We start from the raw sequence: 24,774 nt of genomic DNA on the forward strand, positions 1-24,774 counted from the left end.
GACAGTGGCACGGGAAAAGCCGATTTGACTTTGTCATTTTTGAGATGTTCGTTCCAGCCGCCTGGCCACAACAATCTGCCCATTGTCGAAGTCGCTTACGTTTTGGATTTCCCCATTTGCGCCCCTTATCGTCGCTAGAACAAGTCACCATTCGTCTCAGAATCGCTTATACAGGGTGTGACAAAAAACGTACGGCACAAATTGCAGGAACATTCCTCCCACATAGACGAAGAAATTAAGTTATACGAAAATGGATCTGGAAACGCTTTGTTTCCACGTTACAACAAATTTTCTCCAGCACACAAGAACAGAATCTTAGAATCATGGGGAGTAAGCACGCTTGGTGACGTCTGATTACGTTGTGCACTGCCAGTTGTCAACAAAGGTTATCTGTTGATGTTTGGGCCGTCATTGTTGGTAATTGTTTAGTAGGGTCTACTTACTTTCACCCAGGCTCAACGGACGAAGTTAGAATAATTTCATAAAGAATATTCTACCTGATCTGTTAGCAGATGTGTCTTCCATTTTAGTATTATTGTCCGACGGCTTCTAAATAAGAGATTCGGTGGCTGACGGATAGGCAGAGATGGACCAATTGCCTGGCCTCCACGCTCTCCGGCCGTACACCTAATAGACTTTTATTTTTGGGGGCATCTGAAAGCTATGGAACCTCAGTACAAGATGTTGAGTATCTCCGTGTCCGTATTATGGAAGGCTGCGGAATCATACGCAGTACTCCAGGGATACATCTGTAGTGTTGGCAGAAGAGCCAACACCGTGTTACTAGAGAAGGCCGAAATGCACGCGTGCAAGCTCACGCAGACTGGCGTGAGGTCTGGAACAGTTAACGGAAATTATAGTAGCAAATAAAGTACGTAGTTGAAGTAATACTTAACTTTATTCCGTAATTGGTGTACATCGGTCAGATGGTTCATGCTTCATCAGATACATAGCAAAGGATAAATGGCGCCTTGCTAGGTCGTAGCAAATGACGTAGCTGAAGGCTATGCTAACTATCGTCTCGGCAAATGAGAGCGTATTTGTCAGTGTAGCTTCGCTAGCAAGTCGGCTGTACAACTGGGACGAGTGCTAGTACGTCTCTCTAGACCTGCCGTGTGGCGGCGCTCGGTCTGCCATCACTGACAGTGGCGACACCCGGGTCCGTCGTATACTAGCGGACCGCGGCCGATTTAAAAGCTACCACCTAGCAAGTGTGGTGTCTGGCGGTGACACCACAACATCAGTGCATCCGAGATTCAATACTACGGCTGCTGGTGCATGTTTCAATGCCCACAGAGGGGATATTGAACATCTCCTGTGAGAAAGAGTTGCATATAATATGCTGCTCCGTCCTGTTCGTGTGTGTTTCCGATGATTAATGAGTTTATATATACCAACTGGTTTGCTACACCTACCAGCTACTTCTCTACATGGGCTGCTCCGATTTGGACTTCTGTCGCAGAGTTGCACCACCTTTCCGATACCCTCGTCACGTAAGGCAGCCGCCTATGCTTTCCGCCAATTCTCTACGCTCGTGTACAACTCGTTGTCTGTGTCAAAATGTTGTCTTCAAAGCCAGCGGTTCATGTGAGCAGAGATGAAACTCAGTGGAGAGCCAACTACGGGCTGTAATGTCGGTGATCGAACACTTCCCGTCTAAAACGGCGCAGGAGTGTCTTCATAGTTATCTTACGTGGGCTGCATGATAGGTGAAATCTCATGTCAAGCCCTCATATTTGGCGGGAGACACTATTTTCTAGGCATATTTACGTGCTCATTGTGCAATCATAAATGAAAAGGCGACGTGACGCAATCGACGTGCGTACTAGAGACACTGCCCAACACATCTGTGCAAAGCTTTATCGGACTTTCACAGTGGTTTCCAAATCGCGCGCGATCGGACCTTGCTTTTCGAACAGCCCACGTATATCACTTGGCCGCTCCCTCTGTTCTATGGCCGACCAGTGGTATTTTAGAGTCGATAAAAATTTGGAAAGAAAATTTCTGTTTCCGTATAACATCAGCAAAACGCAATGTACGGGATGGGCCATAAGTCAATTGTCACTATCAAACCTTAGACTTTGTTTTGCCTAGCGTATTGGTAGTAGACTGTGAATTTCATTAGTGCGTAGTCAGCTGACACTAGCATTTTGGGGTTATGTTGTTTGATTGTTATCAGGGAGACAATGGACAGGAAGTTAACTACAGAACAGCGCCCCTTTGTTTTGCAAACCTGATGGAAACGTGAACGCAAGGTCAGTGATGTTTGTGGTCTACTTGATGAAGATTTTCCAAATATCCGACCTCCATATCGACAAGGTATTTGCAAATTAAATTTAAGACTTGAAGAGAATGAGTCGGGAAGTTTTCCCATTGAGGTAGGACAACGTCTGTTACTATATAGAAGAGAATTTTAATGTTGTCGCGCAATGTTTTGTGCGATCACCGCCTCAGTCACAAGGAACAGCGTCCAAGGAATACGGAATAGTAAGAACAAGCCTACGAAGGATTCAGATAAAGCTGAAATTAGAACCACATCGGCTTATTTTACGTCAGGGCTTAAATGATGATAACCCGGACAGAAATTCTGCGACTTGTGCACAATCCGACAAGAAGCCGATTCCAAGTTTTACAAAATCATTCTTTGGAACAAGAAGATTTTTTAAGGTGAATGGCAGAGTTAACGGACACAGTTGAGTCTACTGTGATTCTACGAGTCTCCATCTGGCCATAGCTCAAAAATGGTTCAAATGGCTCTACGCACTGTGGGACTTAACATCTGACGTCATCAGTCGCTTGACTTAGAACTACTTACACCTAACTAACCTAACGACGTCACACACATCCATGTCCGAGGCAGGATTCGAACCTGCGACCTAGAACCGCTCGGCCACAGCGGCCGGCCTGGCGATAGCGACCGAGTTAATCTCTATTGGTGTGAGTGTATGGGCACGGATTTTCAGCGATTGGCTGATAGGGCCTCATTTATTTCAACGGCAGTTTCAGTTCTGTAAATTAGCTAGATATGCATCAAGAAATGATGTTAGAACTTGAAAGTAGAACATGTACAGTCGGTTAAGGAAAAGTTGATTGGCAACAACATGGAGAACCCTGGATTATGAAGTTATTGTGAGAGAGTTTCTAAATGAAAACTTTGATAAATGAAGTGACAGACTATTGAACGGCCTCAACGATCACGAGCATCTGAAGAAACTAATCCAATCATAATTTGAAAACGTACAGTTGTGGAAGATTAGCGACAAAATTTGTAAATCCGTGTAAATATGCAGTGTTTGCATGGGAACCACTTTCAGCATCTTTGAAAGTTCCAATGTACTCATGTAGCACTGTACTGATACTAAACTAATATTTTCATTTGTTCAGGATTATTGCACCAAACACATTTTTGACAATTGAGTTATGGCCCATCGTGCATTGATACACCCACGACCAGAGAACAAGAACCTACGCTTTCGGGATGACCCCTGCAACCCGTTTGAAAAGTCGGTTGCTTTTATCTACATCTACATCTACATTTACATGGCTAACCGCAGTTAACACTGACGCGCCTGACAGAGGTTCATGAACGACCTTTAAGCTACTTATCGACCATTCCACTCTCCAACAGTGCGGGGGAAAACCTCCGTACCAAATTTGATTTCCTGTGTAGGAGGGTGCCAAGGAAATTTTTCGCTTTTGGACGAGAAAGCTGGAGACTGAAATTTCGTGAAAAGATTTCGCCACATCGAAACACGCGTTTGTTTTAATAATTGGCACCCTAATTCACGTATCGTATCCGTGACACTCTTTTTCCTGTTTCGCTATAGGTCAAAACGAGCAACCCTCCTCTGAACTTTTTCGATGCCTTCCGTCAATCCTACTTGGTAAGGAAACCATACTGCACAACAATACTCTATCAGAGAACGGACAAGCGAAGTGCAGGCAGTCTCTTTAGTGGATTTGTTCCATCTTCTAAATGTTCTGCCAATAAAAAGCAGTCTTTGGTTCGCCTTCTCCACGAAATTATCTACATCAGCGTTGGAACTGATGACGTTCGTAACAATTATCCCTAGGTGTTTAGCTGAATCGTCAGCCGTCAGATGTGTGTGTTTTATCGTGTAACCGAAACTTAACTGATTCCTTTTAGTTCTCATGTGAATGACGTCAGACTTTTCATTATTTAGAGTCAGATGCCATTTTTCACACGCTATAGATGCCTAAATCATTTTGCAATTAGGGACCGATGACTTAGCAGTTTGGCCGCGCACCGCCACCCCCTATACACCAACCAACCATTTTGCAATGACGACGTTGCAGTAGACCCAGAATCATTTAATGAAATTGGCATCAACAACATTACTCTCCATAGAGGACAAAATATTTCATTCAATAAAGTGCGAAATTTTTTATTTCGTCTCAAATATGGCTGAACATTCGGCATTAACGTACACTCCAGGATAAAAAAGACGCCCCACTACGGAGTTAGGCAAACTTGTCATTAACTGATACTCATACAGGTATCGACGGAAAATGCAAAATTGTGAACTTTGGCGGCCGATGGATGAACGTGTGACGCTGCAGCACAATTTCAGCGCTCAGCTGGCAAGTGTGATAAACAGGGGACATGTCGATACCGGGGCATAAAGTCTTCCGCGAATTACATTCCGTGTACTCAGTTGGACTGTAACTATACCTTGCAGGCAGGCGCGTGAAGAATATACGGAGATGTCAACATATGAGAAGGGACGGATAGTTTGGCTCAAAGAAGCCGAGTAATCGGCGAATTGCTCGATATTTGAATAGGAGCGGTCCTAGTACTACTCAACGGTGTTGGCATTAACGAGAGAACCACGGCCGAACATAGTACCAAGAAGGAAACGGTCGACCTAGGGAGACGACAGAAAGCGAGGATCGAGAAATCGTCAGAGAGGCACGCAGGACACTGGATTCGCCATTATCATCCATTCGACATGCAACTAGTGCTTGGGTGAGCACTAGGACTAAACCCCACAAAAAGGCGGCTGAGCTCACGGGGCCAGTTGCCTCTTTACACGATCAAGCTCTTTTACAGGGATGTCGGGCACATTCGTCCTCGAATCTCACTGACTGTAGTACAATTGTCAGTGCTTTGCCTTCAGTGCTTTGTTCTCCCGCCTTGAACTGAGTCCATATGACCAGCGAAGACCTGGCTAGAGACGCCTCAAACAGTGGTGTGACACCAACCTGACTGCCACCCGCCATATGGCCCGACAACCAGGAATGATGGTCCAGAGTGCCATTCAGTTACATCGCAGGAACGACGACGACGGTGTGCCGGCCACCCTGGATGTGGGTTTTAGGGGGTTTTTCCACATCCCACTAGGTGAATACCGGGCTGGTCCGAAGACCCGTTTCAGTTACACGACTCGCAGACATTTGCAGCACGTTTGCACTATTTCATGATTTACACGACGCAGACAGCTGGGATACGCTGATTCCGTCCCAAGGGGTACGGGGTGGCGGCAGGAAGGGCATTCGGCCACCCCTTTAAATAAACCGTGCCAAATCCGTTGTAACCTTGCCGACCCTGCGACAATTGCGGGCGAAAGGCGAAAAGTGAAAGAAACAAATACTTTTTTGGTTGTCGTCCGCGGTACCCTGAGAGCACAGCGGTACGTCGGTTACATTGTGCGCCCCGTTTTGTTGCCTTTCAAGCCGTCCTGGGCATACATTTCAGCAAGGCAATGCCCGCTTGATAGTTCCTGCTGTTCGTCTTTGTGCTTACCGAACCCTATCTTGCCACCGAGATCGTCGGATATTTCCCCATTTGCTAATGTTTAGAGCATTATGGGCAGGGCAGCCAGCTCGGGATTTTGACGATCTAACGCGTTTGGCACGAAATCCATCAGGAGGACATCCAACAACTTTACTAATGAATGCAAAGCCGAACAAGAGCTTGCATGAAGGCCAGAGGTGGACCAGCGCGCTATTGACTTGCTCAATTTGTGAAGATCTTTCTGTTGAATAACCATCCAATTTCTCTGAAATTGTAATATTTTGTTTGTCTGTACATGTACACTCCTGGAAATGGAAAAAAGAACACATTGACACCCGTGTGTCAGACCCACCATACTTGCTCCGGACACTGCGAGAGGGCTGTACAAGCAATGATCACACGCACGGCACAGCGGACACACCAGGAACCGCGGTGTTGGCCGTCGAATGGCGCTAGCTGTGCAGCATTTGTGCACCGCCGCCGTCAGTGTCAGCCAGTTTGCCGTGGCATACGGAGCTCCATCGCAGTCTTTAACACTGGTAGCATGCCGCGACAGCGTGGACGTGAACCGTATGTGCAGTTGACGGACTTTGAGCGAGGGCGTATAGTGGGCATGCGGGAGGCCGGGTGGACGTACCGCCGAATTGCTCAACACGTGGGGCGTGAGGTCTCCACAGTACATCGATGTTGTCGCCAGTGGTCGGCGGAAGGTGCACGTGCCCGTCGACCTGGGACCGGACCGCAGCGACGCACGGATGCACGCCAAGACCGTAGGATTCTACGCAGTGCCGTACGGGACCGCACCGCCACTTCCCAGCAAATTAGGGACACTGTTGCTCCTGGGGTATCGGCGAGGACCATTCGCAACCGTCTCCATGAAGCTGGGCTACGGTCCCGCACACCGTTAGGCCGTCTTCCGCTCACGCCCCAACATCGTGCAGCCCGCCTCCAGTGGTGTCGCGACAGGCGTGAATGAAGGGACGAATGGAGACGTGTCGCCTTCAGCGATGAGAGTCGCTTCTGCCTTGGTGCCAATGATGGTCGTATGCGTGTTTGGCGCCGTGCAGGTGAGCGCCACAATCAGGACTGCATACGACCGAGGCACACAGGACTGCATACGACCGAGGCACACAGGGCCAACACCCGGCATCATGGTGTGGGGAGCGATCTCCTACACTGGCCGTACACCACTGGTGATCGTCGAGGGGACACTGAATAGTGCACGGTACATCCAAACCGTCATCGAACCCATCGTTCTACCATTCCTAGACCGGCAAGGGAACTTGCTGTTCCAACAGGACAATGCACGTCCGCATGTATCCCGTGCCACCCAACGTGCTCTAGAAGGTGTAAGTCAACTTCCCTGGCCAGCAAGATCTCCGGATCTGTCCCCCATTGAGCATGTTTGGGACTGGATGAAGCGTCGTCTCACGCGGTCTGCACGTCCAGCACGAACGCTGGTCCAACTGAGGCGCCAGGTGGAAATGGCATGGCAAGCCGTTCCACAGGACTACATCCAGCATCTCTACGATCGTCTCCATGGGAGAATAGCAGCCTGCATTGCTGCGAAAGGTGGATATACACTGTACTAGTGCCGACATTGTGCATGCTCTGTTGCCTGTGTCTATGTGCCTGTGGTTCTGTCAGTGTGATCATGTGATGTATCTGACCCTAGGAATGTGTCAATAAAGTTTCCCCTTCCTGGGACAATGAATTCACGGTGTTCTTATTTCTGTTTCCAGGAGTGTATATCACATATACAGAAATTCTTCCCATTAGAATAATTCCTTCGTGGTGCGTCACTTCTTTTCCTTAGAGTGTATTTTCTTTAGCAGGCATCGCTGCTAGGAATAGCGAATGCCGCCTCTTGCCTTTACAGCCATGACTGTTAGAATGTCACGTGTGAAGAGCCTGAATCAGGTTCCGTAGATGTGTGTGTTTTTTTTTCGGAATCCACGTTGGCCGCCGTGGTGTCGGGAGAGCTGGGCGGTCGGCGCAGTCGTTTGATGGTATCTGGCCGAGGGCGGTCGCTGCGAGCGCGACCCTGCGGTAATCGCCGCCGGCGTCAGAGGTCTGGAGCCGCCTAATTGTCGCATTACCATGCTAACGACCTCTCGGTTCTGGTTGGCTGCCTGGTGGCTCCCTGAAACGTTGCCGCTGCTGCGTAGCGTAAACCTGGCTGGTGCTGCACTTCGGGCAGTCGGCTTCCATCGCGACAGCAGGGCACAAATATTCAGGATCGGGAATTGTCACTGTCAAGCTCTACTGCTATCATCGTCATCACCATCGTGGATTATATAATAACTAAATATGCCGAGACGTTTCAGGTTTTCTGCCAGCGGACGTTAATTACCATCCACGATATTTCGGCTGGGCACCATTCAGTCATCTTCAGGTGAGCCATCGAAGACTGTTGGCAGACGGTCTTCGATGGTTCACCTGAAAGTGACTGGCAGGCGACCAGTCGAAATATCGCAGACTGTACACACACACATCAACAGAAGTGTTGCATCATCCCGATATGTCTGTATTGCTATTGTGACTGTTCCTGTACCGTTGGCTAGATCACCTCTGACAATGTTTGTAAACATACACACAGTTACCATGAGTTCTGCCTACGTGTAAAACGTTATGTGTTGCTATTGTGACTGTTCCTGTACCGTTGGATAGATCACCTCTCACAATGTTTGCAAACAAAGACACAGTTACCATGAGCGCTGCCTACGTGTAAAACACCGCCGCCGCACTCCGATGGATTGCAGCATTTGAGTTGAAAATAAAGCACCAATAGGAACGCGTTAGAGATTTCTGTGGAACAGTAAAGGGAACATGAACACCCATCACGGCACGAAGCGGATGGCGTCGAATAATCCGACTCACATCATCACTATACGTGCAGAAAGCTTGTCAACCAGAAAAGTTTCTCGATGTATGCACTGGCGTCAAAGTGATGTGGTGCGGATACGGAATCAGTTCCAATTGACAGGTAGTGTTGTGGACTTAACACCCTACAGGCCGTCCACGTTCGACAGGTGCACAGGATGATCGATATCTGCCACTTTTGAGTCAAAAGGAACCGTGGGTTGAGTGCTCCAGCTTCGGCGTTCCTAGAGTCTAAATGACGTCATGATTATAGCAGACTGTTAAGAGAGTATTGCATCACTCGAATCTCGTATCCCGACGACCATGGCGAGCACACACCACAACACCGTCGACTCCGTTGGCAAACTGGCAATAAATCATTAAGAACCGACGCCCAAGGACTGGCGTCTGGTGTTATTTACAGATGGATCAATTTGTACTCTGACATCCGCAAACAATGTATTTCGAGACAACCCAGTAACATCAAATCCCTTCAACACGGTGTGTCCCACATATTGATGGTGGAGTAGTGACGTTTTATGGTGACATTACAAGGGGCCAGCGTTCACCCCTCGTGGTTGTTGAGGGCAGTCTCACTGCTGCATGGTAGAGGGACGAGATTCTGCAATCAATAGTGGAACCGTATCGACAACATTTTAGTAACAGTTTCATTTGATGTGTTCATCGTGCTGTTGAAGTGAACACATTCCTGCAGCATGCTAGAGAAGTAAAGTCGCATGGCATGAATAGCCGGTAGATCCCGATTGGCAGGTTCAGTCGCAAAGTTAGTTAGTTACATGTTCCATAGATTATTTGAATGACGATTTATTTTTTCATCGAAATGATGACTAGCGTTAACACTAATGAACGTTTTATAATTCTAGTAATAAGTAAAAAAATTTAATAGTAATAAAGGTCATTTTTCCGTCTAGTGTTGTAGGCATTGACGTAAATGTTCTTCTCAAATTGTGATGGATTATTTATGAGAAATTTCATTAGCAAATATACATTATGTACTCTTACGGCGCAGTAAAAATGCCAAGCACCTCGAAGACGTACCTACATGGCATTCACAGGTGAACATCATATATTACTATTGCTTCTCGATTTTGTGCACTCAATACATTCCTTCTACGTGATGAGTTATCCCAGAAAATTATTCCAGAAGAAATTGTTCAGTGGAAATATGCAAGATATGTCAGGAAACTGGATGATTTGTTCTCAAGAGCTGCAGTTATACGAAGAGCAAAATTATCTGAATTTAATTGTTTGGGGTCAGTAATATGCTTCTTCCAGTTAAGGTTTTCGTCAGTATGAACTCTTCGGAGGATCCTACTCTATTTACTGACTACTGGTCATGTGCTACACTACTGGCCATTAAAACTGCTACACCACGAAGACGACGTGCTACAGACGCGAAATTTAACCGACAGGAAGAAGATGCTGTGATATGCAAATGATTAGCTTTTCAGAGCATTTACACATGGTTGGCGCCGGTGGCGACACCTACAACGTGCTGACATGAGGAAAGTTTCCAACCGATTTCTCATACACAAACAGCAGCTCACCGGCGTTGCCTGGTGAAACGTTGTTGTGATGCCTCGTGTAAGGAGGAGAAATGCGTACCATCGCGTTTCCGACTTTGATAAAGGTCGGATTGTAGCCTATCGCGACTGCGGTTTATCGTATAGCGACATTGCTGCTCGCGTTTGTCGAGATCCAATGACTGTTAGCAGAATATGTAATCGGTGGGTTCAGGAGGGTAATACGGAACGCCGTGCTGGATCCCAACGGCCTCGTATCACTTGCAGTCGAGATGACAGGCATCTTATCCGCAGGGCTGTAACGGATCGTGCAGCCATGTCTCGATCCCTGAGTCAACAGATGGGGACGTTTTCAAGACAACAACCATCTGCACGAACAGTTCGACGACGTTTGCAGCAGCATGGACTATCAGCTCGGAGACCATGACTGCGGTTAACCTTGACGCTGCATCACAGACAGTGTAAGTAGGCTGTTTAGGTTCTTATATGTAGGCTGTTTAGGTTCTTATATTGGTAACGCCGCCGCCACGTAGCGCTCTCTGTATGAAAATCACTGGCTGTGCTGTGTGCAGTCTGTGGCTAGTTTGCATTGTTGTCTGCCATTGTAGTGTTGGCCAGCTGGACGTGAACAGCGCGTAGCGTTGCGCAGTTGGAGGTGAGCCGCCAGCAGTGGGGAGAGAGATGGCGGAGTTTTGGATTTGTAACACTGGATGTCATGAACTGCTATATATATTATGACTGTTAAGGTAAATACATTGTTTGTTCTCTATTAACATCTTTCAATTGCTAACTATGCCTATCAGTAGTTAGTGCCTTCAGTAGTTTGAATCTTTTATTTAGCTGGCAGTAGTGGCGCTCGCTGTATTGCAGTAGTTCGAGTAACGAAGATTTTTGGTGAGGTAAGTGATTTGTGAAAGGAATAGGTTAATGTTAGTCATGGCCATTCTTTTGTAGGGATTATTGAAAGTCAGATTGCGCTGCGCTAAAAATATTGTGTGTCAGTTTAAGCACAGTCATGTATAAATTTTTCTAAGTGGACGTTTCATATGTCGACCCTTAGCCAAGGATACCTCACTGGAATCTTTTGATTTTTTCTTGTAGTTTGTGTAATTAGTGTAGATTTTGTTTATTGCTAGCGCGTAATTGTAGAGAGAATCTCCTTTGTAGTTGCAGCCTTTCATTGTTGTACAGTAAAACAGTTGTGGCATGCATGTAGATTTGCACCAAGTATTTCGTAGCTGCAATTAACTAGATATTATTTTCAGTGCTATGTTAATGTGTTCTCTTATTGTTGCTCTTCAGACTGTGTTTTTCTGTGTCATCGTGTGAAATATTGTGACAATAATGGAGTGTGAAAAACGTAATACTAGGCTCCAAAGTAAACTGAGAAATGACAGAGAAGACGAAAGCAGTGTGTTAGCACCACCGAGTAATGAATTAACTAATATTCAAAGTAGTAATTTGGTAATTGTACATAGGAAAATGGAGCGGGCTGCAAACAATGGTGTAGACAGTGAAACAATTAGTGAACAGGGAAGCATTATCGATCGATCGGTCGGCAACAGCTTGCCTCAGGAATCCGAAATGACAGGACACAATCTTGCAAATACTGTAGATTCAGGTTTTGCGTCCTCACCCTTTTCTCAAATAAGTCAAGACACATTTTCTGCTTTTCAAACTGCGAATATTGTCGGTTCAAATGCATTGCCGAATAGCACTGAGGAACATGTTTCAGACACCAGTGCATTGTTATTACAATTAATGCAACAAATGGGACAAAAGCTTCAAAAGTTAGACACAATGGAACAAAATCAGAGACAAACACAGCAAAAGCTTCAAAAATTAGACACAATGGAACAAAATCTTCAAAAGTTAGACACAATGGAACAAAATGAGAGACAAACACAGCAAAAGTTAGACACAATGAAACAAAATCTTCAAAAGTTAGACACAATGGAACAAAATCAGAGACAAACACAGCAAAAGCTTCAAAAGTTAGACACAATGGAACAAAATCTTCAAAAGTTAGACACAATGGAACAAAATCAGAGACAAACACAGCAAAAGTTAGACACAATGGAACAAAATCTACAAAAGTTAGACACAATGGAACAAAATCAGAGACAAACACAGCAAAAGTTAGACACAATGGAACAAAATCTACAAAAGTTAGACACAATGGAACAAAATCAGAGACAAACACAGCAAAAGCTTCAAAAGTTAGACACCACACTTGAACAAACACGTGAAGATTTAACTACTGAGTTACATAACATTGAATCGAAATGTCAAAAAGTCTGTAATGACGTAAAAACACAAATTTGTGAGCATTTTCAAACTATTTTTTCGCGGCATGAAAATGCATTACAGAATCACGAAGCAGCCATAAAAGAACTGCAAACTATTGTTCATCAAAATCATGATTCCCTGCAAGCTAAAATTGACTCAGTTGCATCTACCGATTCGGTTACACAACTTGCAAAAACTCAAGAAAACTTAAAGGACACAGTAGATACTCTGAAAATTGGTTCAGAAAGACACATGGAGGAAATTAGTTCATTATCAGAGAAAGTAGTTGAACTTTCGGATCAGCTAAATAATTTATCCACGAAGGTAGATGATAATCTGAATGACACGAAACTGGTAGTCTTTAATGACACTGAAGAGTGCAAACAAATTAGGAAACTGAAACAAAATCTGAATCAAATTAATACGCAACACCAAAGAGAAATCCGGGAAGTACAAGATCAGCTGACACAGGTAATACAAGAATTACGTATTTCAGAGGACACTCGCGCTCCCATATGGGAAGAGGGACATAGAAAGACGGAACAGCCACAAAATAATAACACAGGGCACTTCAGAAATTATGAAAGAAATTGGCAAGGTACACCGAATTTTGAGATGGAACCTCCGAAACGACGTAACAATGACCGACATGCGACTCGCCGACATGATGATTTTGACTATAAGCTGTTCATTACTACATGTAAATTCAAAACGTTTAAGAATTCTATCAACGACATTCATCCACAAGCGTGGCTCCATCAATTCTCTCATTGTTTTCCTCCCAACTGGTCATTAGAACACAGATTAGAATTTATGTGTGGCTACTTAGAGAATGAACCAGCTGTAAGAATGCGATCGGTCATTCACGATTGCCCCAGTGAAGGAGAATTTTGCCATACCTTCCTCTCAGCATATTGGTCTCAAGCCACACAAGACCGAGTAAAACATGGCATCATAATGATGAAACATTTCGAACAATCTGAATTTTCCAGTCTTGTGAAATATTTTGAAGACATGTTGCACAAGAATCAGTACCTGTCAAACTCATACAGCCCCTCAGAACTCATCCGCATTTGCTTAATCAAATTACCTGAACATTTACGGCATATTATTTTGGCAGGACGTTACAAAGACGACATTGAAGCTTTTCAGGGGCTCTTACAAGAACTGGAAATTGACACTGACAATCGCGGAACGCGAAAACAGGAGCACAACAATTACTGGTCACATCCGTCACAATTCCGTGATGACAGAAATAATAACTGGACGCGAAAAGGCTATTCTCACAACACAAGTCGTGACCAAAACAGACACCACCCGTATGACAACCGTTGGCAGAGTAGTAATAATTACAGGGAAAGACCACCTCTCCGCGGTAATGACTATCACAGAGACAATCAGAGAAACAGACAATATAGGAACCAAAACAATTATTATTACGGGAGACAGAATAACTTTAGACGCAACGGTCCAGCGCGCAGTTACGATTCGGGGAGAAATTCTCCACCACTTAACCGACAAGAAAGAAACTACAGGAACTACTGACATGACGACAGACGATGTGATCATAACGACAGACCTGAATTGCATCAGAACTGGCGGGATTTAAACAGGGCAGGGCCCTCTCGGCAAGGTGAATTTGTAGAAGTTAGGTCTCCAAACCACAATAACGACACGCGCCAACAAAGAAACAGACAATGACTCGCACCGCAGGCAGCCACGTGCCCTGGCTGGCTCAGAGAAAAATAACATAGATGCTAACTTGAGCAAATTTTAGCATTCCTTACCGACGTATACCACATGATAATTGCGTTAAAGTTGAAACTCTGCGTACTAGGAAGAGTAAAGGTTTACACCACATTTCACATGTAAAACCGTTTATTGAAAGATAATCTGCTTTTTAACTTTGTCTTTGCCATATAACTTTTCACTTTACATTAAGTAGGCTTTGTCAGACTTAGAATCTGTTAATATGCAACAATGTTTGAAGTTAAATATCCAGTCAAGAACCAAGAGAACTTATTTCAACAGAAATTATGAATGCATTGTTATAGTGAACAGACGACACAAAGTTGTTATTTGTACATTCTTGCTTGTTAGTTGCACGATTACGTAACGACTATAAGGCTCACATACTTAGAACATTTACCAGTACTGCTAATGAGATTTTAATGCAACATTTTGGTTTACTTGAAAATACATTCTGGATTTAAAGTACTTTCTGTGAGATACCGGATGACACAGTGGTTAGTTTATGTGACAGCTACACGATTTTATCACGACACTACTAATGAGTGACAATTTACAATGTTGCTTTTGCGGTGTTTCTGTTTTATATCTGCACAGTTTTTCTGAATTATTCTGGAAAGTAAAACATATTTTAGTAGTAACTTTTGTGGTATAGCTACAATGAGACAGCCTCTTTCGTAGCACAACAATACGTTACAGCACAGTACTTTCTTCATCACAACAATAAGTGTAATAACTAAGATATCTATACGCAAAGCATTTCACTTTTGTTTATCATGAGGTAAGTACATTGACTTCTGCAGAACTTAGCTTTCGGAGGACAATAACTACGACACTTCCACAGAGATTATCTTACATCAAGACGCACATTTAGCGCTACAGGACACATATTTGAGTGATTAATTTTGCACTTAAATCATTTATTTTTAAAGATATTTGAAGTACAATGATACAAAGGTTTTCTGTAATACATTTCATTCCATTGTTGTAATCTGTAACACCTGAGGGTATAATTACATTAATCCTCAGGGGGTGTACACACTTACTATGTGTATCATGTGTTTGGCAAGCACAAGGAGCCCTAGCTAATATGGTATTTGCTAATATGGTATTTGCTAATATGGTATTTGCTAACACATAATTACACAGCTATCTGATCATTTAACTGAGAGAGACAAACTTTTTTATTACATCAGTGACACATGTTTACGCAATTACAGAGTTGGATTACTTCACACTAACGAAATTGTATTTTGTCTGTACTTTGTGAACTGTTCATATTTTTCGGACCCATTGTGATACTATGAGAGCTTTGAATGATGTATTTGGTATGAGATCATGATTTTTAAAGTAGATGACACTTTCGTCATGAGCAGAGAATTTTTTTGGGGTTTTGAAATTATTGGAGGAAGCTACGTCGAATTGGAGAGTTGACTGAGGTGTTATGATGTTATTATTACAATGACTATGTGTATTATGCTGTTGCGGTATGTTTATGATCAATAACCTGATGCTATATGAGTTATTTGATTATGCTACGTATCTGTTATGATGAAATATTGAAGTGTCGACGAATAAGGTAAGGAATAATGAGTAGTGGTTAGGGACTCTGGTTTGTGAAAAAGGTTGTTGGAAACCAAGAATCGTACTTTAAGAGTTATGAAATGTGTGTATATGCGTAATGTATCACAATGCCGGCAAAAAAGTTTTTGGACGCTGTTATATTTATAGGATTTTGGTTCTACACATTCGTAACGCAAACTCTCGACCTCTGAAATTTTTTTTTATATCAGACTGTCACTGTAGCACAAACTGCTGTTGTAAATATTTCAGTAAGGAAGCTAAGTGACCCAGGTGGCACCCAGGTGTGCCAGTCGCCTGGAGAAAAAGCCATTAGTGTGTGCGTTTCAGAGGCACAGGTAAAAAAAAAAAAAAAAAAGAAGGAAGCCATTATCCTCGCTATTGACATTCCTTTGTAGAAAGCATCGTAAATACGACACCTTCAAACTTGAAAACATGATAACACTGTGGAGCTCTTAATTTATGATATTTACTGAAATGCCTAATGAAATGATGAGAGACATTTTACATCTATTGTCTTTCTAGTTGAGAGATTGTTCATTTTGTTTAATATCTAGTTTCTAGCTGCCCTGCAGCATTGGTTAAAATAAAATTTCATAGATGTACTAATATAGATATTTTATGCCTACAGATCCAGTTAATAATCAGTTAATGATGTACTTAAAAAAAACGAATGAGCACAAAACATTTCACAGGAATAGCATACTGAATTTTCTTTTCAAGTACTTGGTAATTTCTTTTGTAGAATAAGTTGTGGTGCACCACTTTAATTACATAGACATTAAGATGTGAATATACATTTCCCTTGTCTGCATTGTTGTCTTTAATGTAATATTATTTCTGCTTGAGATTTGTCATGTTTAGATATAACCTATTGCATTTGCTTCTGCTGTTTGCCAGGCATAATGTTACTGAATTTGACTTTGTATTACGCTGTTAAGCCAGTTTTACTACGGATTTATTTTTCTTGTTTGCTGCACAGTGCCTTATATTAGTTGTAATATTGCAATTGCTTTGCCTATTTAAATTTTTGTCATTGATGTTTGTGTTAATTGTTTTGTGCTGCTGCATTGCCTCGTCCCTTAGTTTAGCATCTGAGCTCAGTAGATTTAAGTTAGCTTAAGAGGGGGTAGACTATATAAGAGAATGAGTTGCGATGAATTTGAAAAATGCACTGAGAGGTTATACGAGAAAAGTACAGAAAGCATGCTTGGATAGGATTTTTTTTGGTGGAAACAAATGTTGAAATAAGAAAAAAAAAAAGATCTATGGAATGAAGTTTTGGGTTGGACTGCAGTACCAAATGTTACACTGAAAGCGAACCCTGTCCTTTCCTTTTGTGTTATCCCACTATGTGTTTGTGTACTCTTGTGTATTTGTGCTTTTCCTGTCTTTATGTGTTTAGCTAATAAGATTTATGTTGTAGAAATTTTCTAGTACTAAGCTACATTCACTATGATGAGGAATACTGTTATCCTCAAATATACTATAATTGGCATTAATATTATGTTATTTACCTAGTAAATATGTTTAGACATTATTTATTCTGTTTTGTTTTAATGCTCATGTGTAAAGTTGATGTTTCAAAAGTTATTCTGATCTTTTATGTATTTACTTATGTCATAATTCCTGTAACACTGATGTATATGTTAGTTCAATACTTTTGTAAAGCCCATATTACCACAAATGTTATCTGTATTATTATGTTTTTAATGATGTATTTTGTGCCTTTGTTATTGTATTCTTATGTTATAAAATTGTAATTGACGGCAGTTAATCAAATTAAGTAACTTGTAAGTTCCATTTCACTGCACACGTTTCTGTTGGTCATACTATATGGAAAATATGTGAGAAGTAGGGACTGTTAGTGTTTGCACGTGTGTTAATAATTTAGCAAGGGACTGGATAACAGCATTGCTGGTTTTAAGGACATTTCAAAAATTTTTTTGGTGAGTGCACAAGTGGTGGGTTATGGACTTGCTATATTATCCACAAGACTCTTCAATGGTGATTGTGCACCTGCACAGTCACAGCAGATGGCTGCTGGCCATCTCTACATGGACTACAGTGGATCTGCATCTTTGATGGCCCACCAATACCATTATTTCTACAAGGACTGCAGAGGGTCTGCACCTCTGGTGGCCCACCAATACCGTAATCTCTACCAGGACTACAGTGGGTCTACTCTGTGATGACCTACCTACCAATATTCTTCAAAACGTCGAATGACTCTGCTGCGGGTTTCCTCTGTTGTGGCCCATTACCTGTCTGCATGTCAAGAGTCAGCACTGTCTTTCCGTTGGAAGGACAACACTACTTCTTCAAGACTGCATGGAAATCTACTACTTCTGTGTGCAATTTCTTTTACTAATGAGACTTTGTGAAAAAAAACTGTAATTACTATTATGACGAATGATCAGGACTATCTTTATGGGCTGTGAGAAAATTTTAGCTTTTGACCAACATTGTATCAATAAGTGTGTGCATTTGATTTCTTTGTTATTGTAATTACGATTATGAAAAATTTTAACAAATATGTATGGCCCAGTGCCAAAAACAATTTGTAAAATTTTTTGTGGGGAGCATGGGGGCTATGTAAGTAGGCTGTTTAGGTTCTTATATGTAGGCTGTTTAGGTTCTTATATTGGTAACGCCGCCGCCATGTAGCGCTCTCTGTATGAAAATCACTGGCTGTGCTGTGTGCAGTCTGTGGCTAGTTTGCATTGTTGTCTGCCATTGTAGTGTTGGCCAGCTGGACGTGAACAGCGCGTAGCGTTGCGCAGTTGGAGGTGAGCCGCCAGCAGTGGGGAGAGAGATGGCGGAGTTTTGAAATTTGTAACACTGGATGTCATGAACTGCTATATATATTATGACTGTTAAGGTAAATACATTGTTTGTTCTCTATTAACATCTTTCAATTGCTAACTATGCCTATCAGTAGTTAGTGCCTTCAGTAGTTTGAATCTTTTATTTAGCTGGCAGTAGTGGCGCTCGCTGTATTGCAGTAGTTCGAGTAACGAAGATTTTTGGTGAGGTAAGTGATTTGTGAAAGGAATAGGTTAATGTTAGTCATGGCCATTCTTTTGTAGGGATTATTGAAAGTCAGATTGCGCTGCGCTAAAAATATTGTGTGTCAGTTTAAGCACAGTCATGTATAAATTTTTCTAAGTGGACGTTTCAACAACGAACCTGGGTGCACGAATGGCAAAACGTCATTTATTTGGATGAATCCAGGTTCTGTTTACAGCATCATGATGGCGTCATTCGTGTTTGGCGACATCACGGTGAACGCAAATTGGAAGCGTGTATTTGTCATCCCCTACTGGCGTATCACCCGGCGTGATAGTATGGGGTGCCATTGGTTACACGTCTCGGTCACCTCTTGTTCGCATTGAGGGCTCTTTAAACAGTGAACGTTAAATTTCGGATGTGTTACGACCCGTGGCTCTGCCCTTCATTCGATCCCTGCGATACCCTACATTTCAGCAGGATAATGCACAACTGCATGTTGCAGATCCTGTACGGGCCTTTCTGGATACAGAAAATGTTCGAGTGCTGCCCTGGCCAGCACATTCCCAGATCTCTCACCAATTGAAAATGTCTGGTCAATGGTGGCCGAGCAACTGGCTCGTCACAATACGGCAGTCACTACTCTTGATGAACTGTGGTATCGTGTTGAGCTGCATGGGCAGCTGTACCTGTACACGCCATCCAAGCTCTGTTTGGCTCAATGCCCAGGCGTATGAAGGCCGTTATTACGGCCAGAGGTGGTTGTTCTGGGCACTGATTTCTCACGATCTATGAAACCAAACTGCGTGAAAATGTAATCATATGTCAATTCTAGTATAATATATTTCTTCAATGAATACCCGTTTATCGTCTGCATTTCTTCTTGGTGTAGCAATTTTAATGGCCAGTAGTGTACATCAATTGTTAGTATAACTAAGTAGAACTGAATATAGTGTTTTTTTTCCAAATTTAGAGTCCATTTCTGAGAACCACTTTATAATTCTTTGGAAATTATCACTTACCATCTCGTTTGCTACTTTCTCTCTAATGTGATTCACTATACCACTAGTATCGTCTGCAATAAGTACCAATTATACTAACTGAATGTTAAGTGAAAGGTCATTCATATATATAAGGAATAGGAGTGCACCTAAACTTGAACCCTACCTTTATTTCTTTCCAGTCACTACATTTTTCTGTCCTTCCGACATTATCTGAATTATTCAACACAACCTTTCGCAATCTATTTGTCATGTATCTTTCAAACAAGATGCATGTGAAGCCAACAATTCCATAAAACCTGGGTTTGTGTAAGAGAGTAACGTGTTCTACACAATCAAACGCCTTCCCACTTAAGATCACAAAAAATAGCAACTGGCGATATATTATTGTTTAAGGCCTATACTGTGTGACCAGTAAATGCATAAGTAGCATTCTCAGTCGAATAACCCTTCTGGAATCCAAATTGCGTTATGCTGAGTAAATTATTTACATTTAAGTATGTGACTACTCTTGAGTACATTACTTTTCGAATATTTTGCCGAACGATATCACTAAGGAAATTGGACGATTATTGCTTAAGTCAATCTTGTTACTTTTCTTGTAAAATGGTTTCGCAGTTGCATATTTTAACTGGTAAAAAAAAAATTCCCTGTGACAGTGATGTGTTTCATATATCACCAAGGAGTTTACTTTTTCAGTTGGAAACACTTTTCAGAATTCTGTTTGAAATACCATCGACTCCAAATGAGCTTTCGTTATTTAAATTTTTGTGATTCTATTAATTTCAGCGGAGGATGCTGGTGTTACTTCTAGCTACTTTAAAGTTTTGTGGAATGACATTTTTGTTACATTCTCTTGCCTCTTCAACTGAACCATTTAATACTATATGTGCTTCTACAGTGGAAAGTGATTATTGAAAGTCTTGAAACTTGTGACTTATCAGCCATAACATTGCCATTTCGTTTAATTGTTATGGTGTCTTGTACTCTTACTTGCTGTCTTGCCCCAATTTGACAATATCCCATATAGTTTTAATTTTATTATCTGCATTATTTATTTCTGTCAGGGGGTGCATACTTCTGGACTTCCATTAAAATACTACAGCATTTTTGTAGTAGGCAAGTAATGTCATACCTTGACTTACTGTGGCGTTCATATAAATTTTCCTCTTCCTTTGACATGATACTGTAATTCGTTTACTTATCTATAGCTTATTTCTTTTAATGGATCTACTGGATAATTTTTTAGGTAAGAAACTTTCAAATATTGACACAAATTTACTATGGGAATAAATTGAATTTGACATTAGTATATCTTTTCATATGCACCTTACTGCATACCACCTCTTTAACCTTCTCTTAAAACAATGTATCCTGTTCTCATTAATAAGCTTCAGCGCTTTGTATGAACCTGCATCAGAGTTGTAAGGAGCCATATTGTTTATTTCCATTAATTGTGCATCATAATCAGACAGTCAATTAGTAACTGGGTACACATTAATTTTTTCACCCTGAGTACTGTCTATAAAAAGGTTGTCTATCAGTATCCTACTATCTCGGTGCACACGAGATGGTAAACTGACTACTGAAATTAGATTGAAACATCCAAATAATATTTTAGGTGATTTTTCCTGTACGTATCTTTTAAGAAATCTGCACTGAAATCTCCACAAAATGCCGTTTCTTCTGGTCTGACAGGTAACTCTCTAATGCATCTACATTTATCATAGCTGAAACTTTGCTAGAAGGGATTACCAGAAAAGTATTCTGCAGTAACAACTCACAAGCAGATGCTGCCACATTCTGAGCAACAAACTATTTGCTTCACTTTTTTGACTTTGTGTCCAAATCGTACATCCGTTGCAAATCCTTTTTCTGTGATAGTTCTACACGAAAATGATGCAAGTCTATAATCCCTTACGTTGAACTTCTACCTCCCTTTGGTTGCGTGGTGTTCAGAGAGGCATAGAACATCAATCACTTCAGAATTTTCTACATCTTCTAGGCACACAAAGAAGCTCGTCTATCTTGTTTTTCAACCCTCTACTTTTCTGATGAAACAAATTGATTTTATTTTTCTGCAAAGTGTTAAAGCTGTTATGATCCTGTTCTGCTCTAATTTATTTAAAATACTATCTGCCTGTAACCTGGCTATAAACTAAAACGGCGCCCTTTTGGTTAGACGGATTTTGTCTTGGGTTCTTGTGGCCCCCTCATTCTTTCTGGAAGATGCTCAGCTAATCTTTCCTTCCTCATCCTATTCCCGGGGCAGGTCATGATTAGTGTATCCCCATCTCCAGAATTGGAAAGTTTTTTCATACCCTCCATGCCTGCAGCCACTTTTCTTATGCAAAGTATGAGAGCTGTGTGCTGAAGTGTCTGTGTTAAGTGCAGATGACTGTAATGGTGTGTGTGTGTGTGTGTGTGTGTGTGTGTGTGTGTGTGTGTGTGTGTGTGTGTTTGTGTGTGTGTGTTTGTGCGTGTGTGTGGAGTGTCGCGTTCGTGATGGAGATAGTGAGAGAGGGGTGAAATCCAGTTCCGTTGCGTAGCCTGCGCTCCTTCCGACGAGTAGCAAGGAGCCTGCAGAGCTTAACGTCCCAATCCGATCGACGGATCATCGTCAACAGTGTTGCATGCCATTATTGCATGAGTCATTACGGAGAAGTCTGGAATAGAATCCAAGACATTGGTGCAGAGACTAGTGATCAGGGACTGCCACCACCCCTCCTGTCCCCTCTGTCGTAAAGGAGAAAGAAAAATTTTCAGTGCCATCCAAGTAGTGGACACATTCGAAGGCGTGTATCCACCTCCGCACTGCCGTTGACTGCAGCATGCTAAGATCACCACGATGGAGAAAGGAGTGGCCTGCATGTTCCCCAGACATGAAGCCATTCGAACACGTGCAGGATCAATTGAAGCGAGTTGTTTTTGAGTATGACACTGATCATGTACTCCACCTGACTTATACAGAATCGCCACTGAAGAGTGGTACATTTTGGACTAGGGGTGGCTTGATGACCTCATCGATGGTATGCCGCGACGTATCCGAGCCTGCGTCCAAACAGGGGGACGTTCCACCATGTAATGACGTTGCTCAGAAGTGCTGCGAACAAACACCCATGGAAACAGGCGGCTTTTTCATTACACAGTTGTCTGTTGCTTTTTTTAATTTCATGATATGGACACATTGCAGCTGAATGTATACGCATATCTCAAGACAATTCTGTTTTTGAGCCATTCGGAATCGATGCATTTTCTGTAAAATACGGAACATTATATAATGACGATCATTATATCGTTAATATACTGAAGAGTGTATGCAGGTATGAATTTCGAAATAAAGGGGTAAGGCACAACCTTTATTGGTGTGTGTAACAGATGACGACTGGCAGCAAGCCCGAGACTTCTTTGAAAACCATCATCATTATCAGCAACTTAATTTTACCCATATTTGGCAGCTGTGAACGTGAATTTGTCCAGTAAACATGAAGTTTGAATAAAAACTGTTTGAGTCACAATTTTTTCAAGTTTTCTTAAACTACACTATGTCTTTCGAACCCCGTGGGTCAATCTTCAGGTGCAAATTGTCTAATACATAATTTACATTTGCTCTTGAGTCAAGAAAAATGCATTTTCCTCTCACGAGGAATTTAAATGTTAGGTTTCGTAATGTCGTGAACCGTGTGCAATTCACGAAATTATGAAACCTAACATTCAACTTTCTCATAACAGGAAGACGCATCGATTCCGAAGAACAGTGGTAACCGAAATATTGCAAGTAAGGTCATAACTCTAGCCCGCCCGGATAGCCGTTCGGTCTAACGCACGGCTTTCTGGATGGGAAGGAGCGCCTGGTCCCCGGCATGAATCCGCCCGGCGGACTTGTGTCGAGGTCCTGTGAGCCGGCCAGTCTGTGGATGGTTTTTAGGCGGTTTTCCATCTGCCTCGGCGAATGCAGGCTGGTTCCCCTTATTCCGTCTCAGCTACACTATGTCGCCGATTGCTGCGCAAGCCGGCCGCGGTGGTCTAGCGGTTCTAGGCGCTCAGTCCGGAACCGCACGACTGCTACGGTCGCAGGTTCGAATCCTGCCTCGGGCATGGATGTGTGTGCTGTCCTTATGTTAGTTAGGTTTAAGTAATTTTAAGTTCTAGGGGACTGATGACCACAGCTGTTAAGTCCCATAGTGCTCAGAGCCATTTGAACCATTTTTGAACCATTGCTGCGCAAACAAGTTCTCTACGTACGCGTACACCACCATTAATCTACCACGCAAACATAGGGGTTACACTCGTCTGTTTTGAGACGTTCCCTGAGGGGGAGAGGGGGAGTGGGGGGAGGCGTCCACCGGGGACCGAACCACACAATAACCCTGAAGGTGTGGGGCGGCGGAGGGGTGACATGGGCTGCGGTAGTCATCGTGGGTTTGTGGACCACTGCAGCTGCGGCGGGGACGAAGGCTCTCCGTCGTTTCTGGGCCCCCGGTTAACATAAAATACAATACAGGGTCATAACTTGTTTGTCATCTCACAGATACTAATTGTGTTCGATAACGATCAGAAAGAAATCTCGTAAGGGGTTAAATAATGCACTGAAGTTAACAATAATTTTGAATATGTAACTGAAACTGTATAAAAATTTGATTACAGAATAAAAAATAACGGTAGTCAAGTCTTAAGGGAGCATAATATAGCAATTGTTAACTATTTAATTGAAACTGAAATTACGTAAATACAGGTTGATAGGTAGACAGTAGCGGAACAGAAAAATGCACAGAGTCGATGGAGAAGCCGCGTACGACTAAATGCATTTATGTTAATTAGTAGCACACTGATTTTTTTAAATTAGTAAAACCCAACACTGATTATCCTAGCAGCACGTAACACAAGATATATGAGTGTGAGAAACATTATTCACTGTAATGAAGCAAATACCAACAATCAATCTCTGTTTTATAGTAGGTATTATATCAGTTACGTTCATAAT

This window comes from Schistocerca cancellata, chromosome 2, assembly GCF_023864275.1.
Source record: "Schistocerca cancellata isolate TAMUIC-IGC-003103 chromosome 2, iqSchCanc2.1, whole genome shotgun sequence".
In the NCBI taxonomy this organism is placed as follows: Eukaryota; Metazoa; Arthropoda; class Insecta; order Orthoptera; family Acrididae; genus Schistocerca; species Schistocerca cancellata.